General features: G+C 42.0%; 1 long non-coding RNA gene across 1 annotated transcript in view; it reads left to right on the top strand.

Annotated features, from left to right (window-relative positions):
* The first annotated feature begins 5,783 nt into the window (after positions 1-5,783).
* LOC139356681 (uncharacterized) overlaps positions 5,784-19,706 on the top strand; it is a 68,930-nt gene continuing 55,007 nt past the window's right edge. The window contains exon 1 of the long non-coding RNA XR_011608975.1: positions 5,784-5,813. This is a non-coding gene — a long non-coding RNA (uncharacterized lncRNA). The remainder of the gene's footprint in view (positions 5,814-19,706) is intronic.

Here is a 19,706-nt window from a genome sequence, read left to right on the forward strand (position 1 = left end):
GTTCTAATAAATACAATGGATTTGGAACAGTTCTTTGCCCCTCATTTTTTTTTTCACAGTTATGTAAGCCTCCTGCTTAGTTACATTATTGTATTTTATCACTCAGCTTGCAAAGCTGTATTTAAGAAAGATGACAATTTTCTGGTTTCCTCTTCTGAGATACTTTGATTCTTCTTCTTTGAGTATGGCTTTATTTGTGTTTTCCTGCTGTCTAAGCCTGGGATTCTTTCATAAGTCAGCATACTTCGTACATTCCAAGTAACAGCACCATTTAGAGAGGACGATCAGTTACACATTCCCTAAGAGAAGATGCAAGAAATGGAAGGAAAAATACCTTCATTGTTAGAGACAGATGCACTCCCTAATTGCTTCCTGATGGTTACTTTTAAAGGAGCTATGGGAATCCACAGATGTATGTCTGTTGAGGTGTCTGTCATTCAGTGAGTTTAAGAGGCATTGATTTCTGTCAGTGAATCATGGGACTTGATTACAGAGAACTGGTAGACCAAGCTCAGGTTTAATTCATGAGTTCTGTTCACAGGTCTGTCACTTCCCCTTGGGCTATTTTTGCACAACCAAGAAATTGATTTACTTAGTTTTTTCTTCTTATAAAAATGAGGTAACAATATTATCTTTAGAGCAGCTTTTAAATGTTTGAATATGCCCAACCAAATAAAATTTTTGGTTGTATTGCAATGTTAATAAAATTAATTTGATGAATATTTCTTACCTAATTTCCCTCCTTCCCACAAAACTGACCTGTTTACCTAAACTGACCAAATTAACTGATTGTTTTGCTATGGTATAGACCCAAATTCTTAGTAGAATTACAACCCTAATTGATAATGGTCATATGGCTCTTACACCTTGAAAATGTTTAAGCATTTAATATCAGCTGATACAATTTTCTTTAAAAATGATAGGATGATATCAGATCATCTTTTTCAGGATGGAATGAGATTTAAATTAAAATTCAGTGTTACTGAATTAAATCGTGTAGTTTTATATACTTTGTTTAGATATAAATCAGCTTGTTATAGTGAGAGAACTTGAAGCTTTAAAGACCTGAATATGAATTTTGATCCTTTCTCATTTTGTGATCCTCCAAAACCCAACCGTATTGAATGTTAATTATAAAATGAGCCATATACCTGTTCTCCCTACTAATGGGTGTTTATGAAACACAAATGGTGTAATGAGTATGGAAGTTATTTGAAAGTTGTAAATGGTCATACAATGGGATTTAAAAGAAAATTTAGACACAACCTGCTTTCATTGTTACTGTTTAACAACAGTTAACTGTTAATTGTTTTGTATTTGCAGTTTCTGGGCAAGACAGGAAGATAAGAAAAAAGGAAAAGGAGAGAAAAAAGAAATAAAGGTTGTCTCAGCATATTTAATCAATAGACTAAATAAAATAAGAGACTTCAGCAGAGATGATGAATACCTGATTACTTTTAAACAATTGTTATTCCTTTTCTGTTTGTTTGTTTGTTTTGCTTTTTTTTTTTTTTTTTTTTTTTTTGAGACAGTGTTGCCTAGGCTGGAGTGCATTGGTGAGATCATAGCACACTGCAACCTCAAACTTTTGGGCTAAAGCAATCTTCCCACTTTAGCCTTCTGGATAGCTGGGATTACAGGTACCCACTACCATGCCTGGGTAATTTTTTATTTTTTTGTAGAAACAGGGTCTTACTATGTTGCCCAGGCTGGTCTCAAACTCCTGGCCTCAAGTGATCCTCCCACCTCAGCCTTCCAAAGTGCTGGGATTACAGGCATGAGCCACTGTGCCTGGCCTAAGAATTATTATTCTTTATCAAAACCATCTTGAAAATATTTTTTTTTAAAAATAAGATACTATTCCCAAACTCTAAAGCATGTAGAAAATAACCTATTAAAGAACTTACCAAGAAAAATTTAAAACTCAATTGTTGGTTTGAAGAGATCTGAATAAATAGAAATATATACCACATCTTTGAAATACAAATATGTTAATTTCCCTCAAAATTAACCTATAAATTCAATGTAATTTCAGATAAAATTATTGCAAGGTTTTTTTTTTGTTTTTTTTTTTTTGTTTTTTTTTTTTTGAGGACTTCAACATACTTACTCTAAAATTCATAGGAAGGAATAAAGGTTCATGATGCCTAAGTCATTCTGAAAAAGAAGAGCAGAGAGAAGGAACTCACCCTTCCAGACAAAATCAGTATGGGATCAGTATCTAGGGAAAGAGCAGAGAGTGAGAGCCAGACCTGAGTCTACATGGGAACCTGCTTTGGGATAAACATGGCACCATCAATCAGTGGGGAAGGGATGGATTGCCTAAAACCTACTACTTGGTAGTGGAGAAACAGCTCATTGGTTCACTATCTCAAGCATAGGCCAAAGAGGAATTCAGTGCAAAAGTAAAATTATAAAGCTAAAATGAGATATTAGAGGTGTTAAAGAAGGTACTCAATACACAAACCATAAGTTGAAATTATTGTTATTATTATCTTTTGAGATGAAGTCTCATTCTGTTGACCAGGCTGGAGTGCAGTGATGCCATCTCAGCTCACTGCAGCCTTTGCCTTCTGGGTTCAAGCCATTCTCTTGCCTCAGCCTCCCCAGCAGCTGGGATTACAGACTTGTGCCACAATGGCCAGCTTATTTTTGTATTTTTAGTAGAGGCAGGGTTTCACCTTTTTGGCCAGACTGGTCTCAAACTTCTAACCTTAAACGATCTGCCCACCTCGGCCTCCCAAAGTGATGGGATTACAGGCATGAGCCACCATGCCCAGCCATAAGTTGAAATTTTAACAGAATTGACTATATTTTAAAAATTTAAAATTCTGTAAAGGGTAAACACAATGAGCAAAGTTGACGAAAAAGGGAACAGAATGGGAAAAGATTTATAATATATAAAACCTACAAATAATTAAAATCTAGAATACACCAAGAAGACTCAAGGGAGTTTTTCTGTAAAATGGGGATAATGGATAATAATAATAATTGTAGAAAGTGACATGCTCAGCACAGAGCCTGAAGTACAGTTAATACACATTGTTTGCTATTACTGGTTTATCTACTCTTATACTCTATGACAAAACACATTTTGTGTGGAGTCATTATGTATGGACCCCAAATTTCTGGTTTTTGCATGGCCTTATGTTGCCAGCTTATGGAGTTGCAGAGAAATGTATGAATGAATATCCAGCCATTCTCAATATCCACAAACCCTGTTGACAAATGTCCCTAGATACTCCAGTGGTTAAAAGTGAGGAGAGTGGCCGGGCGCGGTGGCTCAAGCCTGTAATCCCAGCACTTTGGGAGGCCGAGACGGGCGGATCACGAGGTCAGGAGATCGAGACCATCCTGGGTAACACAGTGAAACCCCGTCTCTACTAAAAATACAAAAACTTAGCCGGGCGAGGTGGCAGGCGCCTGTAGTCCCAGCTACTCGGGAGGCTGAGGCAGGAGAATGGCGTGAACCCGGGAGGCGGAGCTTGCAGTGAGCTGAGATCCGGCCACTGCACTCCAGCCTGGGTGACAGAGCGAGACTCCGTCTCAAAAAAAAAAAAAAAAAAAAAAGTGAGGAGAGTAACAGTGGCCATTCCTGTAACACAGAGGTGAAGAAAATGCTGTGTGTGCCACTGTAGCTGTAAAACCAACTGCCGATGACACCTGCCAGGTGACGTAAGGAGAAAAGTATGTTTCGTGGCTTGAGGTGTGAATCTTGTGACTGTCATATTCTATCCAGCCTGAGGCTGTGCCCCAAGGGGGCTGTGCCTGGAGATGGAGAGGCTGGGCGAAGCTGCTTCCCAGGCCTTAGATGTTTGTCCAGGTGTTGTGCATGGCTGTGGTGGGTGGGAGGGCTGAGCGGGCCAGCCACTTTGTGCTGGGTTTGCTGGGGACTCACTCCCATACCCAAGGGCAGATTGGCTATAGAGAGGTGGCTTTGCTCACTGCCAACCAAACCTGCTTTCTGAAAGCAGAGCTTTGTCTTTTTCTGCTTTATGACCTCAGCTTTGGAGAAGGCTTTGGCTCCCCAAGTGTGGCCCAAAAACTTGGATGATGATGCACAGGGTAGAAGGCAACAAACAAACTGCCCTTGGTGGCAGTGACCTGAGCCGGGTCCACTCCTTGGGCTTGGGTGGTGAATACAAAAAGTCAGCCAGCGCCATCCTGCTGATAGGGAAAGAGGGACTAATGATAACCCTGTACCACGTACTGCCCCACAGACTTTCTCCTTCAATCCTCTGCATACCTGTGAAACTCTTATCTATTTTACAGATACAAAAACTGCAGCTCAGAAAGGGCAAATGGTCTGCCCAAAAGTACCTGGTTTATAAGTGACCCACTGGAATTTGAACCCTAGGTCTGTTGAACTCTGAAACTTATGATGTTTTCTTTTGTATTGTGTGTGTGTGTGTGTGTGTGCGTGTGTGTGAGTGTTTTCACTTCACCACTCTTTATATCTGCAGAGTGGAGTAGGGAGTAGGTGGAGGTGGGATGAATACCATGATAGGCCCCCGTGAACCCAAATCTGTGGCTTGGTGGACTCCAGGGAATAATGCATGGCCAGTCCCATCCTTGTCTGATCTTGGCAGATGCTTCAGTAAGGTTATAGAAAGCTCATTCCACTTCCCAGTGCTCCACTTGAACATGTGCTCCTAAGCTCAGCTGGTTTTAGGTGTGGCTTTGGTTTCTGAGCAGAAACTCTCTTCCCATGAAATAATGACATCCTTAAAGTGTTGTGCTTTGCTTGTCATTCAGAGAGGACAGCACTTCCGGGAGATGCAGGATACGATATGGATGGATTCCCAGTCCAGAGAGGAAACCAGGCTCACCCTTTACTACAGGAAAGATCTTGCTCCCTGACCTGCCAGCCAGGTGGAATTTCATTTCTTTGTGCTCTCGGGATCTGGTGCTTTGAAGAACTGGCTTCATTAGCCACTAACAAAGACGCAGTTGTTGAGACATCAGCAACTGACTTTTTTGTGTGTGCTTAAGAGATCACAGATATTTTTGTGTCGGTGCTATCAGAGGTTGGAAGGATTGCTATAGCTACATGTTCTTGCCCCTCTCCCTAAGGTCTATGGAAATGAGAAGCAATTATAATAATTATGATAGTGATAATAGTAAACCAGTCACTATATGTTTTGTGCTGGGCACCATAGTAAGTTCATTTTATGTTCAAAACAACCTTCTGAAGTATGTGTCATTTAGGACTGGTTTGACTGCAAGTAGCAGAAACCCAATTTCAATGGTTCAACCATTGAATAAATCCAATGGAGGGATTTATTTTTCTCATGTAATAGGAAGTCCAGCTGTAAGCATTTCAGGGTGAGTATGCAGGCCCCGTGGTGCCATCAAGAACCCAGTCTCTTTTGCTGGAGGCTTTCTTCCTCAGGTATGCAGCGTAGCTGTTCTATTTTGTGCTTCACAACTAATTTTTAGGCAGGGAGTATTTGAATGAAGGGAGAAGCTAAGTAGCACAAACTGACAAGGTGAATGCAAGCTGGATGTGTGCCCTCTAACAGGCTTTCTCAGAAACTCCAACTGGTACCTCCTCTTGCAGCTCCTTGTCCAGAACTGCGTTGCATGACCACATCTAGCTGCAAGAAAGCTGGGTAATCCAAGAGCATTTAAGTGAGCCCCTTGGTTAGTAAGAAAGAAAAGGGAACTAGCTATTGGTTCCATAACCAGTGGTGCCTAGCTTAAGTAGTTAATGTTTGTTAAAATTTACAGACAAAGCAAGTGAAATTGGAGAAGTTAAGTATTTACCAAAGGCCATCTATCTAGGGAGTGATGGAGCCCAGATCCGAATCCAGGTATGTCTGACTCCAAAGCGACATTCCCAAATGCTGTTTAGAATTTGTTCCTGATGCTCGGTGGTGTTTGGGCTGGATAACAGAGGACTTAAGGGGGTTCTCTTATGGGACTGGGAAGGAGAATTGAGTTTTCACCTTCTTGAGAGTAGTGCTAAGATCATTGTATAAAAGATATGGAAGGCAGATTTTGGTACAAGGTAAGGAAGTGATTACTCACAATTAGTAATTAACCGGTCTATGGACTGTGTAGCTCACTCTATGACCAGGAACATTTATGTAGCTTGGAGGAGATTCCTTAACTGACTGGGAGTTTGGGCCTATTGTGAGTTCAAGATTCTAAGTCCATGAAACAAAAGTGGCTGAGATAGACCCATCATGATGAAAAGAGGGCTTTCGGTTTCTGCATAGATGCTTCTTGATTTGTCAGTTAGAGTGACCATATAATTAATTTATAGTCCAAACTGGGGCATTTTTTAGAGTAAAAAAAGGATTTATTAGTAATTACGCTGCGACAACAGGCAAACACCAGAATCATCATGGACCGAGTGGAAACCACGGCTACCCCAGCAGAAGGCTCCTGATGGATAATGGAATGGGGAGACCTGGGCTTCATAGGAACTGACAGCTGGGTAAACATCCAGAAAAGACAGACACCCCCAAGGCAGACCTCCTCAATTCTGTAGGCTAAACCTCCCAAGAGGCCCTGCCTGTGATGACAGATGTTAAAATCTGATGGGCAGGAACAATGAGTGACTACTGAAAACATGGGTCTGACACAGCCCCTCAGGCCCTGAGTCTTCCTTAGCGTGACTCATTTTTGGAGACATTGAGCTTAGGTAATGCCGTGTGTCTTACTGAGTCATGAACGCAGCCCATTCTAGGCTGGGAAGGCAACTGGATTTCACATCCCCTGATATTCTTCTCAGCTTTTAAAAACTGCTCTTCTGATTTGCTCCATGACCTTGGGCAAGTCACAACCTCTCTGTGTGGTTTGGCTTCTCCTTTAGTGGAAATAAAATGGAAATAATAGTTATGCAAGAGGAAAAAAATGATTCAAGATCTTCCAATGAAAGTTGGTGCATAGAGCCAAGTGATATTATTATTTTCATGACAGTTATTAGCAGAGCTGCTTCTTGTCCCATCCCCTGTCATTAGGGCACAGGGCATGGAATAAACACAGGTTTGGCTAGTGACTGGTATTTGATGATGTTGGCACCAGAGAGAAGGGGAGGAATTTCTCTCTGGCTTGTGTTTCACTATTAACCTCCTTGTGCCTGGATCTCAATGCCTGCTAGCATGGAAACTGGAAATCTGTGAGAATCTCAGCTATTTGTCTCATAGAGAGGCAGCCTATTCAGAAAACCATTTCATAATGATGCCATTACAATATTGTCTTTATTCTTTCCTTAATTCCTTTATTCAATAAATATTGATTGAGCATGTCTGTGTGCCAGGTTCTGTTTCCCAAGGATAGAGCAAGAGCCATAATGACAGCATTAAGCTTTCCAATGTTTGTTGAATCAAGGAATTTATGAGATGTGAAGTTTGGAGAACTGATCTCCTGCTGCAATCTTGCATCTCTCTCGTCTATCCTGATCCCCGAGATATATTTCTAAGAGCAAAACTGCTCTTGTTACCCATTTCCTAAAGGAGTAAAACTGAATTTCTCTCTCTTTTTCTTTTTTAGAGGGAGTCTGGCTCTGTCGCCCAGGCTGGAGTACCGTGGTGCGATCTCAGCTCACTGCAAGCTCTGCCTCCTGGGTTCACGCCATTCTCCTGGCTCAGCCTCCCAAGTAGCTGGGACTACAGGCGCCCACCACCATGCCCAGCTAATTTTTTTATGTTTTTAGTAGAACGGGGTTTCACCATGTTAGCCAGGCTGGTCTCGATCTCCTGACCTCGTGATCTGCCCACCTCGGCCTCCCAAAGTGCTGAGATTACAGGTGTGAGCCACTGCGCCCGTCCAGCAAAACTGAATTTCTTAATATGGCACAGAAGAACCTTCAGGGTTGGCCTCCGTTCACCGTTTTGTCTCTTCTCTCACTGAGCCCCTTTTTGGACCACAAGTGTCAACTATTAGGACTTCCCTACAGGTTCCTGAATATTCAGTTCTTTCATAACTCTAGGCCAGAGGGCGGCAGACATTTACTTGTAAAGGGCCAGATAGTTAATATTTTTGGTTTCCTGGGTCATGTGATCTCTGTTGCAACTACTTGGTGCTGCTATTGTAGTGTGAAAGCACTACAATATAATATAATTGCATTGGAAATATATATATTTCCAATGGAAAAAAATATGAATGCATGAACACGGCTCTGTTCAACTAAAACTTTATTTACAAAAACAGGCAGCAGATGGGATTTGGTCCACAGGCTGTAGTTTGCTGATCTCTGCTTTAGGCTTTTGCTCATTCTGTGGTCTTTTACTTGTCTACATTAAACTCCTCCTTTCATCTGACCAACGCCCAATCAATTGTTACCTCAAGTCTGAGGTCTTGCCACACTACCCTGGGTGGAACTGGCCACGCACTCCACTGTGTTCTGTACATACCACCCCCACAAGTAACAGAAAATTAAAGCTGTGTTTTCTCCCGTAACCATATTAAAAGCTTTATTTATTCATTCACTCACACATGAACACATTCACGGATTCATTTATTTTACAACATTTAACGACCACCCACTATGGGGCAGAGTTGATGACTTTTTAGTTTTTGTACAACACCCAGTGAAAATACAACACATAAAACGTGCTTAATACATGCTTGTGAAGAAAAGGAGATAGAACTCAATAAAAAAAGTCCATTGCCAAAGATACATCTGCATCTTTGTTGTAAGTGCCCAGAAGTGAGGCGTTGTCTTTATTGATTTCGAAGCCTCTCCACTGTGTGGAGGGGTTTGGTCAGTTAATTGTATTTGGAGCTTTTCTTTTAAGGTTTCTGTCACCAGGTCTGGAATAGTTTGGTGGCTCCCACCTGTTGTCTATTCTTATCCCTTTTCCTAGAACTCAGGATCCTGTTTTCTGGTGACCTCTTATGGTGGGACTAAGAGTAGTAGCACCAACTTCTAAACTCCCATTTGGGCAGGTGACTGACTTACGTGAGTTTGAGGTTTACCAACATAGTGCAGTGTGTTCCTTGTTTTTACTGTTATTTTTAAGTAGGAGATCTGTTTTTTCCATTGCTCCCTAAGAAAATAGGGCTATCTGAGCTAAGGAGCTTAACCAGCTCACAGCATGGGGATAGTGAAATAGTTTCCTTGCAGAGTCTGAATCTTTTGTTTGTTTGTTTTTTATGTCCAGTCTCTGGCTCTTTGAGAGCAATTTAAAGGTAAATGTAAATATGAAGCTTCTTCATTACTCATATTACAGAAATTATTTCATGGTTTTATGAGCCAAAAAATATTTTAAGTAGGGCTTAAGTCATTTTCTTAAATTTACAACCCATTCTAAATGTAAACAGAATTATATTTAATTGGTTGTCACCAATGGAACCAAAATGACTTCATTTGGTTTCAACCTGGTCAGATATAGATTTTCAATGGTTACCAGGAAGGAAATGTGTTTATAGTCAGAGGCAGAGAAAAGGAAATGGTTATAGCTGGTTACAAAACAAGCATAAAACCTCCACACTGTTTCTCATGTTACAAGAGCAAATAGGAAAGAAGCCACAAATGGCGATGGTAGCACAGAGTGTGTGTTGAGTAAACACTAGAGAAACGGGAGAATGTTCTGGGTCTCTACTTTTTCCATTACAAAGGCAGCAAGGGAAGCCGCTGAACAGAGTACAAGGCTGTCTGTTCACTAACTCACCCTCACAGGTAATAGAAAATCAAATTCAAGTTCCATTGCGCCCAGGGGCTCTTCACTGATACATCAATAATGTGCCTGCCCTGACACTTTAAGACTGGTTACTCTTATGAGGAAACTAAGGTGAGAAGAAACTAAGGCAGAGGAGGTGGGGAGTGGAGCAGGGTCACAAACTGACCTTTGGTTACAAAAGAAAAGACAGTGTTACTAGCAGGGCCATGAGACGTAGTAAACACAGCCAGGGCAAAGTAGAGAGCGTGCAAGCTAACTCCATTGTGACAAACACTCATACAATTTGGTGATAGGAAACTTCTGGCAAGTTCCTTATTGGGTAAGCTGTTGTCACAAGTGTGTTTTGAATGGGTTCGTAACAATGTGTATGTGTTTTAGATGGGCAAGACCGGGACAAATGAGTTTCATGAATAAATATGCTACTTGCTTGCCTGAGGTATTAAAATTTAAAATAAAATGCTATCTTCACTCTTGTTTCTGGCATGAACAAATACTTTACTTTTGGCAGTTCTTATCAAAAGTTAAGTGTCACCATTTGGCAATGTCTATTAGAATGAAAACTCACATATCCTCTTGATTCTGTAATTCCACTTTAAGGAATTGATTCTGTAGTCCTATTCATACATATATGCAAAAGTATGTTTGTGGAAGCAAAAAACTGAAAACCACCATTATGTCTATTCAGAAGAGGCTGGGCAAATTATGGGACAGTCATATTATGAAATATAGTGCAGCTGTACAGATTTGCAGCAAACTTCACAATATCTGTTAAGTTTCAATGAAGAATGTAAGAGTATATGTAAGGAAGGGGAGGGGAATACGCACACACCACACACACACACACACACACACACACACACACACACACACACACACACACTAGGGCAGGGGGCCCCTGTCCCCAGGCAGCAGACTGCTACTGGTCCATGGCCTATTAAGAACCAGGCCGTACAGCAGAAGGTAATAGGCAAGCGAACGAGCTCTGTCTCCTCTCAGATCAGCGGGCATTAGATTCTCACGGGAGTGTGAACCCTGTTGTGAACTGCCCATGTGAGGGAACCAGGTTGTGCACTCCTTATGAGAATCTAATTAATGCCTGATGATCTAAGATGGAACAGTTTCATCCCAAAACCATCCTCCACCCACGCTTGTCCGTAGAAAAATGGTGTTCCACGAAACTGGTCCCTGGTGCCAAAAAGGTTGGTGACTGCTGCATTAGGGGACTTCAAAAAGTTTATGGAAAAAATTAAAAGATAAAAATAAAAATATAAACTTTATTTCTCAACATAATAAGCTCCAACAAGTTCAAGACACTTTCGTAAGCAGTGATAGCCATTTCGTGCATCCCTAAAGAACTGAGGGTCCTGGGAATTTAACCATATCAATGTAATCTTTTTTACCTTATTAACTGAAGAAAAATGGGTATCCTTTAAAGATTTCTTAAGATTAGGGGGAAAAAAAAGTCAGAAGGAGTCAAATCAGGATTGTATGGTGAATGTCTAACGATTTCCCACTGAAATTCACAAAACCGTCCTCGTTTGATGAGACAAATGAACAGGAGTATCGTCACGGTGGAGAGGGACTCTCCGGTGAAGCTTTCCTTGGAGTTTTTCTGCTAAAGTTTTGGCTTTCTCAAAACACCCTCATAAGAAGCGGATGTTATCATTCTTTGGCCTTCCAGAAAGTCAACAGCAATGCTTTGAGAATCTCCAAAAATTGTTACCCTGACCTTTGCTCTTGATCAGTCTGCCTTTGCTTTGACCGAACGACTTCCACCTCTTGGTAGTCATTGCTCTGACTGGGCTTTGTCTTCAGGATGATACTGGTAATGCCGTGTTTCATCTCCTATTGCAATCCTTCAGTGAAATGCTTCAGGATCTTGATCCCACTTCTTTAAAGATTCCACTGAAAGCTCTGCTCTTGTCTACAGCTGATCTGAGTGCAGTGACTTTGTCACCTTTCCAGTGAAAAGTTTGTTCGACTTTAATTTTTCTTTCAGAATTGTGTAAGCTGAACCAACTGTGATGTCTATGGTGTTGGCTATAATTAGGCTTATGCTGATTATGTTTATAATTAGGTTTATGCTACTAACTGTCAGTCCTCTGTAATTGGGGCACAAACAATATTATTATTATTGTTATTATTTTTGGGACAGGGTCTTGTTCTGTTGCCCGGGTTGGAGTGCAGTAGCACAATAGTGGTTCACTGCAGCCTTGACCTCCAAGGCTCAGGTGATCCTGCCACCTCAGCCTCCCACGTAACTGGAACTACAGGCCTGTGCCACCACACTTGGCTAATTTTTAAATTTTGTGTAGAGATGGGGGTCTCACTATGTTGCCCAGGTTGGTTTCAAACTCCCGGGCTCACGCGATCCTCCCACCTTGGCCTCCCAATGTGTTGAGATTATAGACGTGAGCCAACAATACTAACTTTTTCCTCGAAAATATATGCGAATGGTCTGCTACTGTGGGCTTCATCTTAAACACTGTGTCATCTCTTCTTAAAATGAATTAGCCATGTGTAATCTGTTGATTTCTTTGGGGCAGTGTCCCCATACACTTTTTGTGCAGTTTCAATGATTTCACTATTCTTCCATCCAAGCTTCACCCTAGATTTGAAGTTTGTTCTTGCTTCAATTTTAGCAGAATTCATGTTGCTCTGACAGAGGCGCTTTTCAAACTGAAGTCTTATCCTTCTTACTGCCTCAACTAGATTCTGTCCAGACATGTTATAACAGGTTAGTATGAGTTTATTTTGGTGCAAGAAAAATGAAAATCCATGCTTAGGTTTTTCATAATATGCATTTTCCATAAACTTTTAAAAGACTTCTTGTGTGTGTGTGCACTTATGGATACATAGACTATTTCTAGAAGGATACCCAAGAAATTTAACACTGAATGTTTCTATGAAAAAGATTGGGAGACTGGGTTCCAGAGGTCGATAGAAGTTTACTTTCCACTCCATATTGTTTTGCCCTGTTTGAAATTTTTATCAGCCAGGTGCCTAAATCATTTTTCAAAAAGAATTTTAATGGAAATGTCATTCTTTCCAATTAATTAGGGTTTTGCTGGTGATGGTATCAGTGCCCAGTGAAATCGACTGAAATATGTGGATTGAAAAAAAATGGGTGCCCTTTAAAGATGGACTAAGATTCATGGGCTAAAAATGGTTTAAAACGTTTTGAAAGAGGGTATCTTTCAGCTATGTGTATATTTGGGAAAAGTATTTCGGTAACTAATGAATAATAGAGAACGTTGATTTGGGCTGCTGTGGATGACTGAAGAATGCATGGAAGGATAAACACTAGCTGATTTATTTACTTTAAATAATACCCTGCTCATTCCCAGGAGCCAACAAGGTTGGTGGCTTTTAGAAATCAGTCACATGGGCTGGGTGCGGTGGCTCACACCTGTAATCCCAGCACTTTGGGAAGCTCAGGCGGGTGGATCACGAGGTCAGGAGTTCGAGACCAGCCCTGGTCGACATGGTGAAACCCTGTCTCTACTAAAACTACAAAACTTAGCTGGGCATGGTGGCACGTGCTTTTAATCCCAGCTACTGGGGAAGCTGAGGCAGGAGAGTTGCTTGAACCCAGGAGGCGTAGGTTGCAGTGAGCCATGATTGTGCCATTGTGCTCCAGCCTGGGTGACAGAGCGAGACTCCATCTCAAAAATAAATAAATAAATTAATTAATTAAAAAAAAATCAGTCACATAACAACAACCTAGCAATTTCCTTCTAAAGTTGGGCTCACGTGCAGAAAAATGAAAGTACAGAAGAGTGAACAACACACATTCTTTTTTGAGACCTGCGGCTGAATCAACATTTGGTGTTTTGGGGGAAAGTAAACGACAGCACCCCCTTCATTTAGACATTTTCATTAGCCAGTGTTCTCTCTTGTAATGTGGAGTTTATTGTTAATTCACCCATCGTTTATCTATGGCTTCTCTCTTCTCAAACAGACTGTAAGCTCCTTCAGTGTTGGGGCGGTGTCATTCATCCATTTGTTCATTTATGGATCAAATATTTAATGCATAGCTACCACATGCGTAATGCTTTGCTGAGCCCTTGGGGAGGCAAAGATGGAGACATATTCCTTGCTTTCAAGGTGTTCAGTCTTTGAGTCTCTTCTAGTCTCATGGTCTAATAGGTAGCCTCATTCAGATCTGTGTCTCCCAAGGTTACGGACACACAGAGGGGTCAAGCAGGTGCTTAGTAAATGCTGGTTGGTTGTGAAATTGCTCAGACTGTGAACCCACAGTGGTGTCATGATACTGTGGGTGTGTATTCCATTTTTGCTGATGGATTTTAAGAAATCACCAGACAGTTGTTCAAGATCTCTTTAATAATAGCTTTTAGAAGTATACTTTCTTTTTTCCTTAGATTAGACATTTCTGGACCTGGCAACGGAACCTCTTTTAGGGCTGAAACTAAAGACAACAATGATTCTGACCCAGGGGCCTGGGCTCTAAACTCCTTGGGAAGTGGGCCCACTTTCCACACGGACAAACACGAACGGCAGCTCATGAACAAAGAGGCACAGGAAGAGGGAAGGGGGTCAGGAAAGGTGACATTTCCCGAGTGCCCGCACAAGGCCTGGATCGCCACATGCTTCAATTCATTTATGAACAGCCACTAGAGGAACACGGTGACACTGAGGTGGAGAGAAAGAAACGAGCGTTTTGGCAGTGGATGGGGTCTGGGGGTGAGTAGGCAATGGATATATTTGTATGTATGTATGGTGTGCTTATTGTTTAACATTAAATACAGATTTATCAAGCACTCTTCTACATGCTACATGCCCAAAGAGGTGTAAGCCACAGTCTGAGCTCTCAAGGAGGCAAATGGTATAAAGAAACATACCCTAAGTTAAATAACAAGCTGAATGAACATGGTATAACATTATAGATTTTAGAGTTGCCTGGATCCAGAGGGAACATTTGATCCAGAGTTTCCAGAAATGTTGTCCTCATCTCACTGATAGGATGCAAGATGATTTGGGTATTATACAAACGTTTAAAACTTTCATTAGGCATTCATGTTAACATGCATTAGAAAAATCGACAGCGTATCACGCCCTCTGTGGTGGCACATGCCTGTAGTCCCAACTACTCGGGAGAATTGCTTGAGCCCAGGCAGGGATTCAAGGCCAGCCTGGACAACATAGCAAGACGCTATCACAATAAATAAATAAATAAATAAATAAATAAATAAATCTGTAGCATATCAGACTCTTGCATACATGGATATTACTGCTTCCCGTGAGGCTACATATGAAAGTGAATTGATTTAAGGATTATCTAAAGGAAAACATCAAGGTAGTAGCTGAGAACAGGAGAGTGGACTGGACTATGGTAAAGATTCTCTAAGTGTTATTTGAATGACCTGAGTTTGGGAAATTCAGATCAAGTGCAATCTCCAGGATGCAGACAGAGTGAGTGAGTTATCCAAGGTCGCAAAGCGAGTGGAGATCACAGACCGGAACGCAGCCTCCGCCCCCACGTCTTTATTCAGTCATTTCTTCCTACTTTGCAGATGTGGAAACTGCAGGCCAAATAACAATTTCTGTCTTTCGAATGCAGTAACTGCCTTGAGAATCTGATTGCAAAGTAGACAGCATAGAGTTGCCTTCATGAAAAATCAAGGTTAATATTTATAGAGTGCTTACTGTGCGTCCCAGTGTTATAAAAATTTCATACATATTAATTTATGTTAATCCCTAAGCCACTCTGTGAGATGTGCTCAGATATTTCTACCATCCCTCTTTTTGTATGAAGAAATTAAGAAACAAATATCAATAGCTTTCTTAAATTATAACCTGCAGAGCTGGGATCTGAATCCCCAGGTAGTCCAGCTCCAGAATTTGTCTCCTTAACCATTACACATACAGCTTACCAACAATAAATGGAGAGGTGAAAGGGGCAACTTGTCTACCTGGTGAAATTGTAGAGATTCTGCTCAGACAATGTATTACTCCCTTGTTCCTTCCTGTTTCACATTTTTCAATTAATGCCTTGTTCATTCCATGGAGGACATTGTTTCTTCGTGCCACCATTTTTAATTAATTAATTAATTAGCATTAATTAATTAATGTTTTAGAGATGGGGGGTCTCTCTGTGTTACCCAGGCTGGTCTCGAACTCCTGGACTCAAGTGATCCTCCTGCCTCAGCTTCCCAAGTAGCTGGGATTACAGGCACCACCTGCAGTGCCCAGCTCACATCATCACTTTTTAATCTGCAGAAACTCAGATTCCACAGGGAGAAATCTGTGACTACCAAGAACAATTCTTTTATAAAAATAAAATGTGTTGGATTTCTATGATAAAAACTCTAAAGAAATAGTCCCACCCCTAAGGTTGAAGAAAGGAAAAGAGTCATAGGAAATGAATGCAGAGAGGGTAATTTTGGGACATGGTGGGGCTGAGAGTGACACTGGAGAGGAGGCCCGTGTTAGGACTGGCCCAGCGCACCACAGGGGGCTACCAGGTGTTGAGAAAGCCCTGCCTGGTGCACAGCACTTGGCACAGCACCTGGCATAGAGCAGGTGCCTGAAAGCTTTGTTGAGTGGATGGAAGCCTGGATGGAAACAGAAGCCAGGCACGGAGGCGGGTGCCAGTACAGTGACTGGAGGTGAGAAGGCATCAAACACTTGACCTACTGTATAACTTTGCTCAGGTAAGCCCAAGAGGCAAGCACAGCGCCAAATCTCCAATCAGCAGACAAAGGAGCTGTGAGTAAACCATTCACTGTGCTGCTGCTCTGGCTAGAAAGTTTTGCTTTGGGGAAATCCTTTTCATGTTTGTTACCTATTGGTAGCAGCCCCGGTTCAATCCTCTGACCTACTCTTCCTTAGATGAACAGCCCTCACTCTCCTTCCCTATAGGGTGCCTCAGGGCAGGCCAAGGCCATCTGGGGACCATCGCCAGCCTCCTTTGTGCTGGTGCCAGAGAAAGATCAACCCGTGGCACTTTTCTGTATCTCACCAGCAGGTGCTGACAGCTGAGCCATTCCATGCACCTTTGGAGCAAAGAACTGCCGGAAACCAGGGCCAAGTTCAGAGCCTGAAATTTTTTGAAAGGCTACAAGGAGAAATCTGGGGGGCCTGATCACACATTACATCAGCCGTATGTGAGCGGAGGATGCCACCGATGCGAGGAACCCAGTACCTGTCAGAATTGCGCAAGTTTTACACAGAAGCACTTAAGTGTTGCAACATGACTCCACATCTTTACCAAAAATGTGAAACATCCACCCAGCACACACTTTAAAAACACTAAAGCTCCTCTCCACCAGGTGGCTAAGGCTGCTTGATGAGGCTGACAGGAGAGGAGCTTTGCAGGGGGCCTGACTTACTGTAGCTCTTGGCCCAGGGAGCTGAACATGCAGTACTTTGCACCCCAATAGCCTTGGGCAGCCCAAGCCTCTGATAAAATGTACTTTTTTGTGTGTTTGTTTTTCCTGGCAGTCTCATTTTGGGTTATAAATGGCTCATTATTTCCATCCCATAGATCCATTCTTGCCTCTGTTGCGTTCTCTTTCGGCTTTCCAAAATAACCGAAAGGTTGGTAAAATCAACGCTGGCGAACGGCTTGTTCTGACCTTGAGCAGAGGCCGAATTTCCACATTGCTCAAGCCATCTACGGTTGCTCCCGTGTCCGAGAGGCTGGCTGGAAAGGCCTCCTGAAAGCAGGGGATATAATTATACTTACACTAAAGCACTTGTTGCCATTAAATGCCAGGAAGTGGCATGGACCTTCCCTTGCTCCTGCCCTGCAACCTTTTTGGAGGACTATTGGGTAATCATCAGAGGTTATAGAGTTGGAACAGCATTCCCCCCAGATAGGTCATTTTCCCTGCAGGACAGCTTGGAGGCAAATTTTATTAAGTATCAAGTAGCTGACCCAAAGCAGTATAAATAGCGAGAGAGCATATGACAAACCCAGAAATGAATGTGGTTAAACCCCAGGCTGAAGATATATAATGTGTTTACTATTATCAGCACCTGCATGAAAATATTTTTACCCAGTAGCCTTCCAGGAAAAGATGAAACATATAAGTGATGTTATTAAGGCTTAATCGTAGAAAAATAATTTTGACCCTACTGTTGGAAGTCAGTGGGCTACAGAATTAATTTGGGGAAGGGACCTGAGGATAGTTTGGATGTGACTGGGTATCATAGGAGGTACAGACGGACCCTGATAAAACATCCCAAGTTCAGCCAGGTAAAAGCCAGGGGAAAAAACACATGGAGGTGTAGTTTACATTGGGTAGGAACTGTAAGCAGTCACTATCAGGCAAAAGGGACTTCCGAGTTGGAATTTTTGGAGAGAAACATGGAGAACATTTTAATTCAGGCCTGTTTTCCTCCATGTTCCCTACCTTTATTCTAGGACATACCACAGAGTACAAACCATGCTTTAGTGATATTGATCAGAACACAGATGACTGAGTTATGAGAGGCCATGAGCTTTCCAAGGTCGGTTTCCTAAACCAGTGCTTCTCATCAGTCCGGTCCCCGCTGGCCAGAGCTGTTGATATCCTGGAAGATAATCTTATATTTCTGCAAAGGTAGGAGAAGGCTCTGGGGAGAAATGGTGTAAGTTTTTATTTTTTATTTTTGATTATTATGGGGACATAATACGTGTAGGTATTCATGGTGGAGGTACTTGTGATGTTCTGATACATGCATGTGGTGCATAATCATCACATCATGGTAATTGGGGTGTCCATCACCTCAAGCACTTATGTCTTTTTGTTAGGAACATCCCAATTCTACTATTTTAGTTTCATTTTTGTTTGTTTTTGAGAGACAGAGTCTTGCTCTGTTGCCCAGGCTGGAGGGCAGTGGCAAGATCACGGCTCACCGCAACCTTGACTTCCTGGGCTCAAGTGATCCTCCGGCCTCAGCCTCCCATGTAGTTCTATTAATAGAACTAAGACAAAAAAGGCCATAGGCTTTCAGAGGCCATGGTGACCACAAGAGGCTGATGCACCACCATGCCTGGCTAATTTTTGAACGTTTCCAAGAGAAGAGGTCTCCCTGTGGTGCCGAAACTGGTCTCAAACTCCTGGGCTCAAGTGATCCTCCTACCTCGGCCTTCCAAAGTGCTGGGATTACAAGTATAAGCCACATATCCAGTCTAGCAATTTAAAAATATACAGTAAATTATGGTTGACTGTTGTCGCCCGGTTGTGCTGTCAAATACCAGATCTTATTTAACTATAGTTTTGCAGCCATTAACCATTCCCATTTTTTCCCCTTGCTCCCTGCTACCCTTCCCAGCCTCTGGTAACCATCATTCTACTCTCTATCTCCGTGAGTTTGGTTGTTTTAATTTTCAGCTTTCCCATATGAGCGAGGACATTTGAAATTGGTCTTTCTATGAGGAATGGCATGAGTTTGACATAGAATGCAATGTGTTGAAGCACTCAGAGTCAGCAAATTTCCAACACATCCCTGGCCCTGCCTACAGCCTGCAGCTTCCTGTATGCCTTGTAAAGGGAGACTTCTGTTTCTACCAGATCTGAGTTCTAAAGGTGTTTTTAAACATGGCAATATTGTGTGATTAACCCTTTGAAGAAGACAGTAGCCACCTGAATACATCAGTTCTTACGTGTTAATTAAAAATCAGTATCTTTACTTTGTATCTATTAATAGAACTAAGACAAAAAAAGGCCATAGGCTTTCAGAGGTCACAGTGACCACAAGAGGCTGATGCAGTCAAGAAATTCTTCACAGAGGGCATGGGGCGTGGATGTGGCTCTGTCACTTTTTCCCAGAACCACCCTCACTCCTGCAAAGACTGTTGACTCCTTACCCAATATTCACTCTCCATGTCTTCCTTAGTAGAATAACTGCAGCATGGGAAAGTGCCTGGCTAAAAGGCTACATTTTTCATCCTCCCTCGCAGTAGGGGTGGCTAATGAAATCCCAGGAGATGTTGGGTGGTCAGGGTTGCCAGATCAAATAAGGGACACTTAAATTAGAATTTCAGTAAATAATGAACATTTCATTGTTGTTGCCGTTGTTGTTGAGACCGAGTCTCATTCTGTCACCCGGACTGGAGTGCACTGG

This window comes from Macaca nemestrina, chromosome 10 (genome assembly GCF_043159975.1).
Source record: "Macaca nemestrina isolate mMacNem1 chromosome 10, mMacNem.hap1, whole genome shotgun sequence".
NCBI classification, from domain to species: Eukaryota; Metazoa; Chordata; class Mammalia; order Primates; family Cercopithecidae; genus Macaca; species Macaca nemestrina.